This window comes from Fukomys damarensis, unplaced genomic scaffold (assembly GCF_012274545.1).
Source record: "Fukomys damarensis isolate Sample0158 unplaced genomic scaffold, DMR_v1.0_HiC HiC_scaffold_11, whole genome shotgun sequence".
Lineage (NCBI taxonomy): Eukaryota > Metazoa > Chordata > Mammalia > Rodentia > Bathyergidae > Fukomys > Fukomys damarensis.
The window spans coordinates 12,079,615-12,096,976 of NW_022900923.1; the positions used below are offsets into that span (position 1 = coordinate 12,079,615).

Sequence of the window (17,362 nt, forward strand, 5' to 3'; positions counted from 1 at the left end):
CTGAGCTTCCCACATGAAGCAGCAGCTCTCTTGGAGAGCATCATGCTATCATGTGGAGAGCTCAATCTCTGGACATAATTTTCTGTTTCCACTCCTGGTTTGGCCATTGTTTGGTATGTAATATGGGTCACGTCATTTTCACCCTCTGAGTCTCAGTGGAAATTACCAAGGAATACTCACCATTAGAACGTTTGTTAAGAATGAGACATAATTAAGTAAAATTCTAATCACTGTGCCTGCAATGTAGTAGGCGCTCAACACTTGCTCTTCTGAAATGTAACCATTCACCCAGGCTCTGTAGGTAGATAGTGGTGGTTCCCTCTGCAGACCTTCACTCTGTTCCTACCATTGGCCCATACAATGAAGTAGCCAAGTGATATGTGGGAATGGATTCAAACCTAATTTCAGCAAATGGCCCTGACCTGGACTAATCCAAGCAGCTGGGCCTCTTGTCACAGCAATGGGCAAGAACCAGAGCCTCAGCCAATCAGCAGATGGTGTTCCTCTAGCCAAAGAGAGTGGCGTGGGAAGGAGCTGGTCATGTGTCTTAGACTGGGCCAATTAGAATGAACCCATGGAGTTCTGTTTGATGACTGAGCGGGAGGGAACATCTCTTGTATATTGTGTGGTGTGTCAGTGTAAAACCTGACACTCAGCAGCTGCTATAGTTTGGATCTGAAAGACTCCCAAAGGCTCATGTATTAAAGGTTGGATAGTAGTGTTGCTACTATAAGGGGTGGAAACTTTAGGATGTGGGGTTTAATAGGAGGAAGGAGGTCATTATGTCTCTCTCTCTCTCTCTCTCTCTCTGCCTATATCTTTCCCTCTTTTCTCACCTTCCCTCCTCCTCCCTCCCTCCCTCTCTTACCCTCCCCCTCCCCCCTCCTCTCTCTGTCTCTATCTCTCTGTCTCTCTGTCTCTTACCAGGAAGTGAGCTCTCCTGAACCATGTTGCTGCCATGATGCTCTGTGAAGCCAAACAACCATGGACTGAAACTTCTAAAACTGTGAGCTAAATGAAATTATTTCTCATTAAGTTTTGTCATTATTTTGTCATAGTGATGGAGGGTTGACTAGCATGGCGGCCATTTTGCTACCAAGGGTCTTTATCAAGCTATATCTGAAAACTTAACTGTACTTTTCAGGTATGTGAGCCAATAAGTTGGATTAATCTTATCAAGCAAGATGGTTTGAGGGTGTTTTAACTGAGACCAAGATTGACATTATTATAATTTACCCAAAATCCTCTGGATGGCAGGGAGAAAGTCAATCAGATCTTTTGCAACTTTATGATTCCATGAATCTTTAGACAATTTATACATTAATACCTGTATTAAAATGTGTAACACTATGGCAACAGGCTTCTTCAGCCTTAAATCTCCTATTCCAAGAAACTCTTCTCAACCTTCAGGGCCCAACTTAAATGCCTCCCTGCTGCAAGGGGAACCGGGCTTGAGAAGCTTTAAAAGGCTTCTCCCTTTTCAGAGGAACCAGTTACAAGCTACCTTCTCACTCCCAGAGCATGTTATTGTTCCTTTTTGTCATCCCTAATTCCTAATTTCTCATGCCTATGTCCTCCTAAACTAGGCTGTGAGTACCCCAAGGACAACATCCCTATCCCTAAACGTCTGAGCAAAGTAGCAAAAATCTAGCTTATTGAATATGTCCAATGTCTAATATGGGAATGGACACGCAACGGCCTGGCAGTAAACAACCACTGCGTCATTAAATGTTACATGAGTGGTTAGTTGAATACAAGGTAAGAAAACAAGAAAGCCTCCTACATGTCTTACCTTATACTGAAGGAGTAAAAAAGAAAGACAATCTCCATCTTGCACTGCTGATTTCCAATTACAAATGTTTTGTTTTTCTTCCCAGAAGCTTATAATTCAATTTAGGTGTGGTAGGATTTATGGGGCTGAAGGTGGTTTATAGTCTTCTACAATCTTCTTAAGCTTACTCAGAGCTTAACACCTAAATAGTTTTCTACAATAAAGGTAGAAAACTCAAGTCCTATCATAACCTGTCTTAATGTATAAAACCTCAATTTAAAAAAAAATTACTCACACACACACCAAATAAGATATCTGTTATGGAATGTTTTCCACAATACCTCACAACTCTAAATTCTACTATCATCCCGGGTTACCAGAGGGAGATGGGTGGTGTTTCTCCTACATTTGCTACCTTTCACCTTTTTTTTGAGAGAGAGAAAATTGGTGAGAAAGAACTCTTCCCTACCTGATTCTATCTGCTCCTATAGCTATCCGGACCTTGAATGAAATTTCTGGATCTAATATGCTTTCTAGAGGCTAAAATTACACAGGAAATATGCAACATGAGCAACAAGTATATTTGCTATTTGCATTTCAATACTCAACCAACATTCTTGGGAATGACAATATTTCCTACAACCCAGATTCCTCATTAAGGCAAATCATGCTGGTTTGGAGGAAGAGGCCCTGAGCCATGGAACAGGAGTCACTACTAAGAATATAGAAAAGGCAGTGAAGGAGACTTCCAGGAAGCTTCCCTTAAGCTTCCAGGAAGGAAAACAGCCTTGACAGTGCCTTCAGTTTTAGTCTGGCGGGTACATGTTGGACTTCTGACCTAGAGAACTGTAAGATGATTAAATTTGTGGGTTTTAAAGCCACTGAGTTTACAGTAGTTTGAAAACTTGTATACTGACTTTTCCATATAGGTGACTGCTGTTTAGAATTCACAGCAACCCTCTTTGAAACTGAGTAGTGGTAAATTGTTAATCTTATCAAACATCAAACATGATAATAAGGGATGGTCATAAGTCAGGTTGAGAGTTACATAGTTTTGTTAGGCATTTCTGGCCTCATTTCAGAAATAGGAAAGACCCTAGTCTTAAAATGAAATGGAATGCCCTTAGTTAAGAACAGATGCTGCTTAACTCACCAAGCCCTTCTCCCTTATTTTCTATCTATAGGCAGATCACAGTAATAGGTGGTATGGAGTTAGAGAAAACAAAAGATGAAGAAACCTAAAAAAAAAATAGATGCTGCAAAAAGGAGACAAGTAAAATCTAGCCTTAAAAATTAAATTATTGAAAAACACAAACAAAACGGCATTTACCTAGATGTTCCTAATGCTCACCAAACAGAGGTTGTGCTTGTTAATGCTACATATCAGTGATGGTTCCATAAGTCCCCCAACAACCTGAGAAGTACTATTCTCCAGAAAATTCACTGGGTAGAACAAAAACAATGAGGCTGAACTCTGTACCTCATTAAGTCATTTATTTTCTATATGACTTCCACTAGAATTGTAAGTATTTAATCTACATGTGTTCATGCACTTGAAAAATAGAAAACAGTAACAAACCTGTAAGGTTGCTATGAGGACTAAATGGATAATTTATGCTAACATGTTTGGTAAATCTTTACGGATTACACAACATGAACAGTGGGGCTGGATGATACAGTAGGGCATTAATTTACACTCTTCTCTACGCATTGCCTCTTCATCTTTCTCCCATGGAGCAGGCTGCTTGGTGCCTCAGGGCAGTATGTGGCAGGGTTGAAAGCAAAATATGGGATGTGCTGGGGGAAGGGAACGATGAATGAGCCCCACAGGTCAGCTGAAATAGGGAGCTAGGCCCTGATTCCCAGCAGCATTGACACCCTGGCAGCAGGACTTCCCCAGAAAGAGAATCTGAGAAAATGGGTATGGAGAACTCGAGTCCCATGTATGGCCAAGAAGTATTAGAGAGCCACAGATCTGCAGATACAGGACAGGCTGAGACCCACACCCATAACAGATTCATCCTGGGGATGATCCCAGATCCCAAGAGGAAAGATTAAGTTTTCCATCGCACTAGTGGAAAGCAAGATCAAAGCCAGAAGCTGAGTAGTTTTATAGGAAAAAAAAAAAACTGAAATGTTACTTCTCGTACACTGGAATTTCTGGACTGACACTGATACCCATTGCAATGTCTGACATCCCTAACACCTAATATATTTCTTCAGTTCACAGTGCTCAATATAATGAATGCTAACACATTGGTTTTACTTTCTAAGCACAGAACATACAAATAAGTCCCCAAAGAGCACACACATTTTGCTGCTCTAATGAAAAGAACATTAGCAAGGCATTACATTCTGAAATAATTCTCTGTATGCTCCTAGGCGTAGAGAGGATGCTAAATGAAAACTTGTCGGTCAATGGGTGACAAACTGTCCAGAGCAGCTCACCACTTTCCAGACCCTTACAATCAACAGCACACTTCTGCCAGCCAACTGGCTGAGAATAGGGGTGTTGCAGGCTGTGATGAATGGAACTTTCTCCATAGAATAAGACACAATTCACCATCTGAGGGTTACTTTAAGCACTGGGGTAAACACAGAATTCATGATGCAGGGATTCTTCAAACCAATGACCTCTGATCACTTGAAAAAGGAACCAATAGATATTCAACTAGAGTTTTGTCTTTCTAGTTACCTACTGCATTCCCAGAGCCCACAGGAGTGCTCAGCACAGAGGAGGATAAATATCTGACAAAAAAGTTTTTATTCCAGTGCTCAAAGTAATTCCTGGATCTTAAATTGTGTTTTATTGTATGGAGTAAGTTCCATTCATCACAACCTGCTACATTTGCTGTTCTCAGCCAGCTGTTGATTATAAGTTTCAGTTTTAAGCTTCTTCTAGTTACTTCTTGTTCCTTAGCAAGAAGTATTGTAGGGAGGGGTCTGCCCTGGATTCTGAAACCCTAACACAGTGTATATCCTGGGAAGGCTGTGATTTCTGCATTGACAGAGAGACCACAGCACCGGTGCAGAATGCCGCTATTCCCGGGGCATGTAGGCGGGAAGTGTTTCTACAGGGGCGTCAGTGTGGTCCGGCCTTCTGAACTCTGCCCAAGTCTTGGGTTTTAAGCAATGAAATGACGCACTGGCCCTAGACAATGAGACACTTAGGATACATATTACATTGTCCCGTATGTGGGGAGAAGCCAAAGGATTGGGAAGATAAAGCCATCTCACAGCAACTGAGCCATCTGAGTGTTATTAGAACAGAACGGGGACCTTGCTGGGGGTCCATCCTTGGAAAATCAACTGATTTCAGGTGACATCGCAAGTGTGAGCATCTTTCTCTCAACTGAAATTTACCGAGCTCCTCCTCTGAGCACATCTGGTGTTGAGAAACACAGAAGACCTCCTCTCTCCTCCAAAAGCTTCTGACAGGTATTATTAACTATAACAAACATTTTTGGTGAGCAATGAACTTTCACCTCACGTGATTGCTTTTCATCTTAGCTGTGAATCAGCACCGGCAGGGATTATTTTCCCTGAGAAAAACCAAGATGTGGGCTGGGCTAGGGTCAGTTGGGAGTGTGAGGCAGTGTTGTGCAGAAAGGGACTCTCCCCAGGTCACTAAACTAAGCAAACTGCACTTATGATTCCCAGCCATTCCCCAGAATTTCAGTGTCAGGGAATAATCTAAGACTCAAGGAAGCTGAGGGTATGGAGAACAAAGGAGGAAGTACAAAAGTAAAGGGTGAGGGTGGAGGCCTTGTGTCAGAGAGTGATCCAAACTGCCAGGAAAGGGACCAGCCATTACCAAGTGTGCCCGCGAGCCCTAAAATGCCCTAAAGAGATAACAGCTATCTCTGGCAGATACTCAAATAAGAGGTCATGCACAGGTACTACGCTGGCTATGCCTACACAAATCAAACCACCTCTGAAAGATCTGACAGCAGTCTATAGACCAGGAAATCCAAAGTTGGCATTCCTCCAGGGAAAATGTTATGATGGGGCAGGGCTAGGCAGCTGACAATCGTGAGCAAGTGAATTCCACAGGCTCGGCCGCAAGTTGGCTCCTCTGAGGCTTGGCTCATCACGCTTCATCAAGAGACAAGAAGATAAGGAAGCACCTCCTGCTAACAGCCCTCACTTCGCCAACTTCCCATTCATCTCTCACCCACCTTCGGGAAGGGCATGGGGCTCATTAACCCCAGTCAGAAGTACAGTGAAACTTCACTTTTTGAGCTCCGAGGACTTTGGAACTTAACAGCCCCTACAGAAAGACAATGCCTTTGAATAGGTAATTCTAAGTCAGTCATCTAACTGGGAACTCATCTGAAATATAGCTTGATGTCTTTAATTCACACTGGAGATTTGTTTTATATTACTTATTAGCCAATATTTCCATTTAGATACAATGAAACAATGACAATGAGAGAGCACCACTCCAAGCTCACTGGAATGAGTATTATTTAATTTATGAAAAGCAAATGTTGGAAAGGAGATGAAGAAATTGAAACCCTTGTGCACTACTGGTAAGAACATAAAGTGGTATCACTGCTGTCAAAATGGTCTGGCAGTTCCTCAAAAAGTTAAACACAGATTCACCATCTGATCCAGCAGTTCTGCACATGAATAGAGGAATGCATAAACAAAATGTGTTCCGCACACACAATGGAATATTATTCGGTCAAAAAAAAGGAGTGTAATTCTGACACATGCCACAACATGGATGAACCTCAAGGGCATTGTGATAAGTGAAAGAAACCAGACACAGAGACAAACAGTATAGGCTTCCACTTATATGAGGTACCTAGAATTACCAAACTCACAGAGACAGAAGTAGAATGGTGGCTGCCAAAAGCTGAGGGGAGGAATGGAGGATTATTGCCTAATAGGGTAGAGTTTCTATGAAGGGTATGGAAAACATTTTTGTTTTGGTTTTGTAGTGGGAATTGAACTCATAGTGAGCTATCTGCGGCCTTTTTAAAATTTTGTATCTGGTGAAAGCATCTCACTCTGAGCCTAGGCTGGGTTCAAATTTGCAATCCTCCTGCCTTAGCCTTCCAGAGTGCTGAGATTGTTGGCATGAACTACCATACCTGGCTATGAAAATATTTCAGAAACAGTGATAATAACTGTTAAACATTATGAATCCAACTCATGACACCAAGTCATATACTTAAAAAGGATTCAAATGTGAGCTGAGGGTGTGGCTCAGTGGTACAATGGTACCTAGCATAGCCAGATCCTCAGGAAAAAAAGGGGTTAAAAGGGGAAAATTTATTACATTACAGATATTTTACTTCACACACACACACACACACACACACACATACACACACACACACACACACAAAACAAAAGACCAAATGACCAAACAAAACCGAAACAGAGAGAAAAAACAATATGGGTATTAAAAGAATAAAGAACTGATTCAAGAAATGTTTTTAAAAGAGGAAGAGTATATTACAGTGTTGTACTTCAAAAGGTAGAGAGCTGCTATAGTTCAGCTGTGCCTACCTAATGTGCATGAGACCCTGAGTTCAACCCCTAGCACTGAAAAAAAAGTAGAAAAAATGTACAGCATTAACAGTAATGCTATACTGACCATATTTATACTTCTGCCTGGAGCTTTTTAATTGCTGTACATATATTAACTCATGCTTATCACAATAACACTTGAAGATAGATTCTATTTTTATCCTCATTTTAAAGTTAATGATTCTGAGATATGTAGAAGTAACTTCTCCAAGGTCACACGGCTAGAAAGCAGCAAAGCCTGGAATTATGCTAGGAAGTGTAGATCTAGAAGCTATATTTTTTAACCACTAAGCTGCTTGCCAAAATAAAAGATCAGGGGAAAAAAAAAAGAAATTAGGATGGGGATATATAAATGATCACAGGTTAAAGTAAAAGAATACATGATAAAGGCTGATGGAATCAACATATTCTCATCATTCAAAAGTCAAACATAACTTGTTGAAGAAATAATATACTATCGATCCTTTAGGTTGATCCAAGTCCCTCCAGGGAAAGAAACAATAAAGCAGATAGGGTGCTGGATTTGAGATTATAAAATTTGGTTTTAAATCCTGATTTAAGGACTTTTTTTCTGTACTTCTTCACTAGCGAGCATTTATTGACTGCCCACTCGGCACCAGGCGTTGTGCTGACCCCGTCACTTCATGTTCTGAATCCTGGTTTATCTGTTTTGAAATGGGCATAAGAGATCCACCTCATGGGGCTGTTATGAAAGTTACATGAGGTAAGTTAGGTGTGACTGTTCTGGATTCCTAGCTGGCACTCAGTAATAGTTGATTAAAGATACTTTCTCTTGCCTAATTCCTCAGAATATAACTCCTTGATAATGATAAGGTGTATAAATCTCAGTGCTTGCTTTTTCAATGAAGGCATTGTGCCTGACAGGCTGCAGACAAATAGACACAAACAGCTACCTGGTTCCTTGTGCCTCACCCTCTTTCCTACCCTCCAGCCATTCAGATGGTGACACATGGCGTGACACCGAGTCAGGTTTTTTTCAACACTTCCCAGAAGAGGTCGGGAAAAAGAAGAAAAAAGAGGAGAAAAGAAGAGCAGAGAGGAGAAAAAAAACACGGAAGATGAAATGGAAAACGGATGTGATGACAGAGACGGGAGTTGCTTCTCTCCTAGTGGGGAAGGCAGAGATGTACCTTGTAGAAAGCTCTCTCCTCCCGATTCTCTTTATGATATCATATACAACCAACCAGGCCCCAAACCAAAGATGACACAAAAATTCTCCACATCCCAAAACCTTCCTGTTTTCCATTCTCCTGGCTGCCACTATACACACATTTAAATGATGACTTTTTAATTTACAACATAGCCAAAACAGTTAACAAGGAATTTCATTTGGGGGGTATTCATTAATCACAACGACAGAGAACTTAAATATGTGGCCTAGAAGCAAGCCTTACACTGATCACTGGTTATGCACTGAATCATCTTGTCAATTAAACTGTGGGATTCTGCAATAAAGAACATATTTAACATAACCTAGTCTCAGTGAATATTTGTTAAATCCCTATCTTGTGCTTGTGGTAGATACAGAGTTCAGAAACAAAAAGGTCATACGGTATTTTACATTCTACACAAATTACATCTCTAGAGAACTTAGATGTTGCTTTATTTATTCTCAGTAAGCTTGTACTTAATTTTTAAAGTCTTGTGATGGCAAGGAAAAGCTGACCAATAAATAATATCTTTTCACTACTTCCTCCAAGTCTCATTAAAGAGGCTCAAAGTCTTGAACCATTGACCAAGGAGGAAAGCAAGGTTAATGCAAATGAAAGCCAAAGGTCACCAGACAGAACCCTATTTAAAGTCATACCAGGCCGCTTCCCAACACAGCCTTCCACCTGCTCACCTGAACTTCTTGTAACTCGATTGTGTGAATTAAATGACAGCCCAGAAAAGTGTTGTGCCTGACTAGTGAGGAAGTTTTATGTCAACTGAAGATGAATTGCACCAAGAAGAAATACACGCCAAGCAAGCCCAAACGTGTCTGCCTGCCCACAAGGTTGATTCCCCTAAGCACCTTCTCCTCCCCTGCCAAGCCATTTTAAACTTTATAGGGTGTAGATATTTTACATAACTTATGTAAGAGGCAGCGTGAGAGAGTATAATGGCAGAGACAGTGTCTAGCTTCATTCTAGACTGCAAGGGATATTGAGATTTCATCATGTTTTAGAGATGGAGAGTTTTTACATCAGCTTCCTTTGCTGAAATCTAAGAAACATGCCAGTTTCCCATCATGTGTTCCCTGGCTTTGCAAGCTGTGGTTTAAAGATGGAAACAATAATCCCATACAGCAATGACTAATGTCTTATGAGGAATACTCATAAGACATACTTATTTATCTGAACATACTTTTAGATGATTTTCTTTTTGAATTACAAATGATAGTCACACAGAGGTCACTCCTCTGACTGATAATCTTCAGAACGGTAGACCCTAAAATATTATTCACAGATGGTTCCTTCCATTACATAGCAGGGCTCTCCATATTGGAATCTGGCACCTACTCAGCATGGAGCACTGAAGTTGCTGGGAGGAGACTTGGGATCCTCTGGAACTTCATTCCTCACTTTAAGATATTTAGGCAGAGTTTCTGGCACCTTCCCTTTAGCTGTGGCTCTGGGTGATCCCTAAGGAGGTCACAAATATTCTGCATACACCCATATCCAACACCGCATTGAAGAGTCCCTTTTCTTTTTTTACTGTATTTGCTAAAACCAACCTCCCATTTTTGAAGGAGAATCAAATTCACTGCAAAGACAAGCAGCAAGGTGAGCCCACTGAGGAGACCAGGAAATTTTGAGGGAAAAACTCATCTGGAGAGTAAAAAGACCATCTCCTTAATAAGGTACACTCCCTCATGTGTCACCTGGCTCCAAAGCAGGGCTCACACAAAAACTCCTGGGTTTACTGTGCATAATAGAAATGTGTTCTGGACGAAGGGGGTGAAGGGAGGGCAGGAGTATGGGGAAAATACAAGAACCAAAACATATCACGTAAAGGTACAAGATCCCAATGATAAATGTAACTGTATTGTTTGCTTTAAATGTACCAATAGACAATGAAAAAAAAGAAAGAAAGAAATGTGTTCTACACACATCAAAGAGAAAAGATGTGTGAAAGGTAGAGGAGAGAAGAGGAGGGTCAGACATAGAGAGAAGTGATGGATAGGCTTTAGGGAGATATGCTGGAAGAGGTAGAACAAAAGATGGCAAGGGGCAAAGAAATGCCAAGCCAAGATGTGCAGACACACAGAAGAACTGGATCCAGAACCAGAATGAGAACTGTGGGAAATCACGTAACACCCCAGGGCTATAACTTACCCTTCATTAGGCTCAGGGTTCCTTAACACAAAGTTCCCATCAACTTCTCAAACCCCAGTGGGGTATCAGGAGTATCTATGCTACCACACCGCCATCTAGTGGAGTGGTGGGATTTATCATGACCTACTGAGAACTCTTTAGAAATGATTGTGTAAGTACTCCGGGCAATAAAAACAAGCGGCAGAGTATGTATTCATATATACAACTGAACTTCACATGTTTTACGTCTTATTTGCTACTCTCTTTCAGAACAAGTGGAGCATAACTTTAGGGTCCATATCTTATAGAGTCCCCCACCCTCCTTTGAACCTGCTCACCTACTGAGATTTCCAACAAAAAAATACATTGCCCTTTAAAAGTTATGCCCTTTTCAGCAATATAAAACTCTCATTTTTATAACTGTGTCTATTTTAAACACTTCTTTACACAGACCGATGTCATGAAACACAAATGTAGGCTTATTATATATAAACTATAAATATATCAGATATCTAGTTATTAAATACTACTGTACATCTTTTGCTTAGCTTCCTCCACAGTTTTCCTATGAAGTTTTCCTAAAAACAGATACAACACAGCCAGGTATGGTGCTGCATTTCTATAGTCTCAGCCTGGGATCCCTCTGGAGGTTCAGTAAGGTGAGCTGTCGTCAATTTGAAGCCAGTCTCAGACACACAGAGAGACTTGATCTCAAACAAACAGTAACAAAGCAGACAGTACAACAGTATGTCAGAGATTCCCTGTGCGACCGACTGTCCAGGATAAGTGGCTCTCACAGTGATGTGTCTGTGTCCTCGGGTATAAGTTCTGGAAAGCAACATAGGATGGGGGCAAAATCACATGCTTTGGCTTAAATCTCAGCTGGAATTCAGGTATTACACTTACTGGATAACCTTGGCCTCGTTATTTAGTTTCTCTTCCTTGTCCTATTCCTCTCTGTAAGAAATGGAAATCATAACAGTGACATTACAGGACTGTGAAGAATGCATGGAAATAGGTATGCAAAATGCACAGCACAGTGCTGATATTTAGAAGGTGCTAAGTATACGTCAGTACTTTTTCTGCTGCCCTGTTCTAAAGAGATACGGCAGAGAAATAACAATTCTCATTTTTAGTCAAATTACCATAGTAAAAATTCTCATCTTTAATGTTGTTTAATGGAGAAATGAGAGAAAAGTAAAGACTTCTAAGATTTGGATACCTCACACTCTAGTTTTCACTTGAAAGTCAACCAATTAATAAGCACTGGGGTGAGGAGGGAATTCTGCCAGCCATGGTACCTGGGAGCATTCATAACACACTTGACTTTAATTCATGTGTTCTATAATCCAGTGGGTTAAAGGGTCATAAAAGTTGTTCTGGTTTTTCTTATACTTCAAAGGAAGCAATTTAATGGCCATGAATTACAGTCCCCCAATTACACTGTAACTATGAAACACGACTGTTCTGGTATGATTTCCAGCCTGGCTCCTTCACCAAAGTAACTAACTTCAAGGAAAGAATTTAAACAAAATACCCTCTCCAGGCTTTCATCCAGCTTCGTCACGTAGGAGACAGAGAATAGATGTGCACACAGAGTGGGGCAAGGTTGAGGACCAGACGAGGGAGGTCTACAGAGGGAGGTCTACAGAGGGAGGTCAGGGTGGGGCAACCCATAAGATGGTGAGCAAGTAAACACTGCTGCTTGGGAAGACCACGTGATAAGGCTACCAGAAATAAAAGATCCGGGCACAATGACTGAAAATTTTTAAAGAGGAAGACCGATATTACGAATGTCAAGAGAAAAAGTTCGTACATGACTCTTTCTAGCTTTGTGCCTTTCTTAATTAGCCTGGCAGGACAAGCCTAAAATACACCCACTGCCCTGAGGCTCAGTAAGTAGAGTATATTATCTTTGTCACAGTAGCAAAGCAAAGCTTACAGCTGACAGTCTTATGTGGTGGAGTGACTGCTGTACTTGGACCTGGATTTGACTTTCAATCCTGGTTTTTCAAAAAACTAGGTGTCTGGCTTACAGCAGCTTCCCTGAATAACAGTTTGCTCATTTAAGATGGAAATGGTCACCCATCTCTACAAAGGGCTGCCATGAAGCAAAAATTAGATAATGTGGACACAATGCATCAAAACTGCCTCAGTGTAATTCATTCCTTGTCCTTAGTGGAATAACACCAGACTTCAGTGGCAGGACCAGTTTCTGCATCTAGTCAGTAAGAATGCACTTGAGGATACAAGGACGCATCTTCAAAATGCTACTCCAAAAGTAAAACATACATAGCTGTTTACTACTGAATCCTCTCCCGAGTAAAGAATCCTATGAAAACTGTAAAGGAGATAAAGAAAGGCAACGTGGGAGAAACCATCCTCCAAGCTTGGGGCTGCTCCCCATCGGCATCATGACTGGGTCTTCACTGGACCAAGGCTGTCTCTCAGGACAGCACATGGATGTGGCGTAGCTGGAGGTCAGAGCACCAGCTCTCGGTGTTCACACACGTTATTGTCTGTATGCCTTCACACCAAGCTGGCCTCCGTGCTGGGTGTGAAGTTTGAGGACATAACTGTTCCCAAGCTCTGTGAGTAGGTTTTGTGCACTCTGAAGACAAGCAACTATCTGAAGGATGAGATAAAAGAGAAATCTTATGGAAATCAATTATGATGTTTTAAGATTTGTTTAAAAAAATAAAGGCTGTGCTTTCTGTTGTTCGTGTTGAACATGAATATCTGCTGGTTGTTAAAAGAAATCCAACTATACCCAATGGTTCCCCAGAGTAAATTTTAAAGTTACTGGAGTAGGGCCGGGGATTTAGCTCAGCGGTTCGGTGACCTGCCTTATAAGAGCAAGGACCCGAGTTCAATCCCCGGTACCAAAAAAAAAAAAAAAGTTACTGGAGTAAAGAATACACTTGCAGGAAAAGCAAGTCTTACTATTCTACCTTATAACTGATGGGGGTGGTGTTGGGGCAGGGCATGCTGGAGAGGGTGGCATAGGACAGGGAGCTGTCATACATGTGTGTCAAGGGACAACTCAGGGATGTTCAGGCTGGACCCCCCTGTTCCCCACTCCCACTGCAAGGATAGCCTGCTCCCCTTTCCCAGATGGAAATCCTGGGTGATGATGTGGAAAGCCCCTGCCTTACATCTGCCTTTCCCCACATATTAAAAAAGTATGGAGGGAGACTGGGAAAGGATAAGCAACTCATACAGAATTCTGATTATTCTTAAGATGTCTTAAAAAGAAAATCAGGGCTGGGAGTGTAGCTCAATGGTGGAGTGCCTGTCTACCACATGCCAGGCCCTAGGTTTATCCCCAGTGCTACGAAAGCAAAGCAAAACACATCAAAAGGAAACTGAATTCAACTACAGACTTCCTGATGTGTGAAGGAACGGACATTAAGTAAATGGGCAACAGGTGCCAAAAACACTGACTTTCTTCACATAACAAGCGCCTGACTTTCAGCCCCCTGGGAATGCAGATGGCCCACATGTAACAGGACAGTGAGCTGGCTTATGGAGCCCTCCAGGCAGACCCCACGGTTACATTAGCTGTACTTAACACAGTGAACACAAATGACAAAATGGCAGCGCTACTGTTGGATGGACAATAAGCAAGATAAAGGAGTGTGGAACCTCAGAACACAGAAACCAAAAGTGCTATGAAATTCAAGAATAGTGACAGCCAATTGACTTGAGTCATTTGTTGGAAAATGGATGACCTTGAGACCATCATGTTAAGTGAAATAACACAGAAACACAAGCTTAAGTATCTCTTTGTTTTCTTATATGAAAAAACTCAATATAGAAAAAGGAGATAAAAGACACAATAGAAAAAAAAAGTAAGAAAAAAGTATTACAATTCAGTGTGGACAATGTATCTTAAAATGTACCTTGACTTAGTTCAATTGTCTTTCACGTTTTATACATTAATTTGCCTATTAATTTGCCTGGTTTTCAATCTGCATATGTGATAATTAACTTTATAAGGTCTTAAAAGTTAAATAAATGAATCTAGTGCCGGAAATATAAGAGTGATTGAGAGAGGAGGGAGAAGAAGGGAAGTGAAATGCGTTATGCACACGTACCCACCCTACAGTGAATGTAACCACTGCGCACTGCAAATGTACACTAGTTGAAGTCAAAAATTTTTGAAATATACATTGATTTAGTCATTATCCATACTAAGACAACTACGTTTCTATGTCATCATAACAGATCAATAATCACAAGCATTTTGCTCAGTCTGCTGCTACAAATTAGAAGCACACATTTTGGCAAGGAAACCAAAAGGAACAGACTCTCCTGACTTTGATTTGTGTCTTTGGGCACAAGAGATTTCCACACATAGGAATTTTAAATTGCAATGGCTAACACATATCCAAAGTTTGTTTTTTTTTTTTTAATATCAGACAGCCAGCATGTATTTTAAAAAAATAAAAATAAAAAGTTACCTCACTTTCAGTACGACAATTTCTCACAGCTTTAATATCTAGAAAGTAAGACCTAAGGAATGATGCTAATCCCAAACAGAAGAGGAAGTGCCTCAATATCTCTTACTCATACATCAGTGATCATATTCATCCTCTCTCCCACCGACCTTTCACCTACTCTGTACCACCACTACACACACTTCCTTCTAACAGATATCTAACAGTGCCTGCTTCTGTGTTCTCTGTCATTTTACAGCTATTTTAGGATCATCTGATAGGAGACACTATAATACAAATAACAAAACAAAATAAAAATCTCTTCCACATATAAGAAAATGAAAAAATGGAAATAAAGTTTTTGTAAATAGAGAAGGGAGGACGGGGTGAAGGGAGGGCAGGGGTATGGGGAAAAAATGAGAAACAAGACCTGTCAATGTAAAGGCACGAGATCCCAATAATGAATGTAATTGTACTGCATACCTAAAATGTACCAATAAACTCAATGAAAAAAAAAAAAAAAAAAAACAGTAACAGCCATAAGGTGAAAAGTCCAACGGGGTGAAGGGAGGGCAGGGGTATGGGGAAAAAATGAGAAACAAGACCTGTCAATGTAAAGGCACGAGATCCCAATAATGAATGTAATTGTACTGCATACCTAAAATGTACCAATAAACTCAATGAAAAAAAAAAAAAAAAAGAACAGTAACAGCCATAAGGTGAGAAGTCCAAGAGGAGACCTCCATGAATGCAATCTGCATGATTCTTTCCTGATTTTCTGCCCTTCCTTGCTGCTATTAGTTTCGCTCTCCTAAGAGGGGCATTGTCTATGGCACAGAATTGAGGCCAAGCCCTGAGGAAAGAGGTGATACATTACCCATACCTTAAAGAGCATGTCGGAGAAGCTGCCAACAATTGACGCCAGACACCCTCTCCCAGGGCTAAGCAGAAGTCTGCTGTCAGATCCCCATGACCACATTTGTCCCTCTCAATCTGCAGATGGTCAGAATGTGAAGGGTGTGCATTTGTCTTTGGCCTTTTGGGAGGTTTGGGTTTAAGATGAAAGTGACTCTGTAGGACAAAGTGTTCTCCTTTCCAGAAGGGAGAGATCTATGGTGACTACAAGAGGCATGGGACTCAGTTCTCTGGTCAGTCATCTACCGAGGCAGCCAACTTTCTGACTGCACCTGAGCAGGGAATAAGAGAATGGGAGAGCGGGCAGGAAAGCAGTGGTGTAGGCTGCATGCTACCATTTCTTCTGTCACAGATACATGTGCGTGTGCATTCCAGGGGACAAGTGGATGCCATGGAAAGCTCAGCTTGAGCTGTCTTGCTGCAGCCTAACCCCAGAGTGACCACTGGGCTCAAACTAGGTCCGAGCTTCCACATTCAGCATATGAACAATTGTGCATGCGGGGGAGCTTCTCCAAGTCACCCATACATGCATAGCATGAGACATACATGTAGTGGGAGAAACGGAAGAGTTAGAGGAAGAAAAGAAGACAAGAATTGAAAAAGCAGAATAGTATGACAAGAATTATTCCATGGGGCAATTTGTACTTAGAAGTGAGAAACAGGATTAAGTACATTAGAAAAAGGCACACTGAAATATTAAAATAATTACAGTAGTCAGATAACAAGCTATTCTCTGTGTATAAGGGGGTGATTTTATTTAGAAAGAGAGAGAGAGAGAGAGAGAGCGAGTCAAGTTGCTCCCTACCTACTAAAAGCTTACAAAAACATGACACCCAGAAAGAGTACTGTCCTATGATAACTGCCTTAAGTATTATATTCTTTGTGACAAAAGTGAAGTTCCTTCATTTCTTTCCTTACATGGAAATAGTGCAAAAGAAGGGTAAGCTTGTTAGAGGTTCTAAATCTTAGCCATAAGAAAGAAGCACAAGCCATGCCCTATGTTCCAAGAGGCCTTCCGGAAATGGCACCATTACCCACACACACTCAGCGTGGTGGGAAACATCAGTTGCCGGTTACCTATGTGATGACTGGGGGCCCTTTATACATCCTGTAAGCGACATAAATAAGAATAAAGGACTGGCTGAGCCTGAGTTTCTGGGAAGGGGGCTGCCTTCTCTCCTCCCCGCCTCAGGCATTAACATTTCTGTGCTTGCAGGACTTCTGGGATCTGGAGGGTGTGAGGGCTGTGTGAATGCCATCACTATTTTTCAAATGTTGAAAGGTAAATACCAGAGGTTCTGGCAACTACAGCGCTTTGGGAGCAGCTGTACCTCTGAAGTTTTCTTCTTTTTTCTCAAGCAACAGAAGGAGGGAGCATG

At 41.3% G+C, this 17,362-nt stretch overlaps 1 protein-coding gene and 1 pseudogene across 5 annotated transcripts in view; one reads left to right on the forward strand and one right to left on the reverse strand.

Moving 5' to 3' along the window:
- Smyd3 (SET and MYND domain containing 3) overlaps nt 1–17,362 on the reverse strand; it is a 690,610-nt gene that overhangs the window by 188,013 nt on the left and 485,235 nt on the right. The gene's annotated exons all lie outside the window — the stretch shown is intronic.
- The window catches only part of LOC104875217, a 172,129-nt pseudogene continuing 170,728 nt past the window's right edge, over nt 15,962–17,362 (forward strand).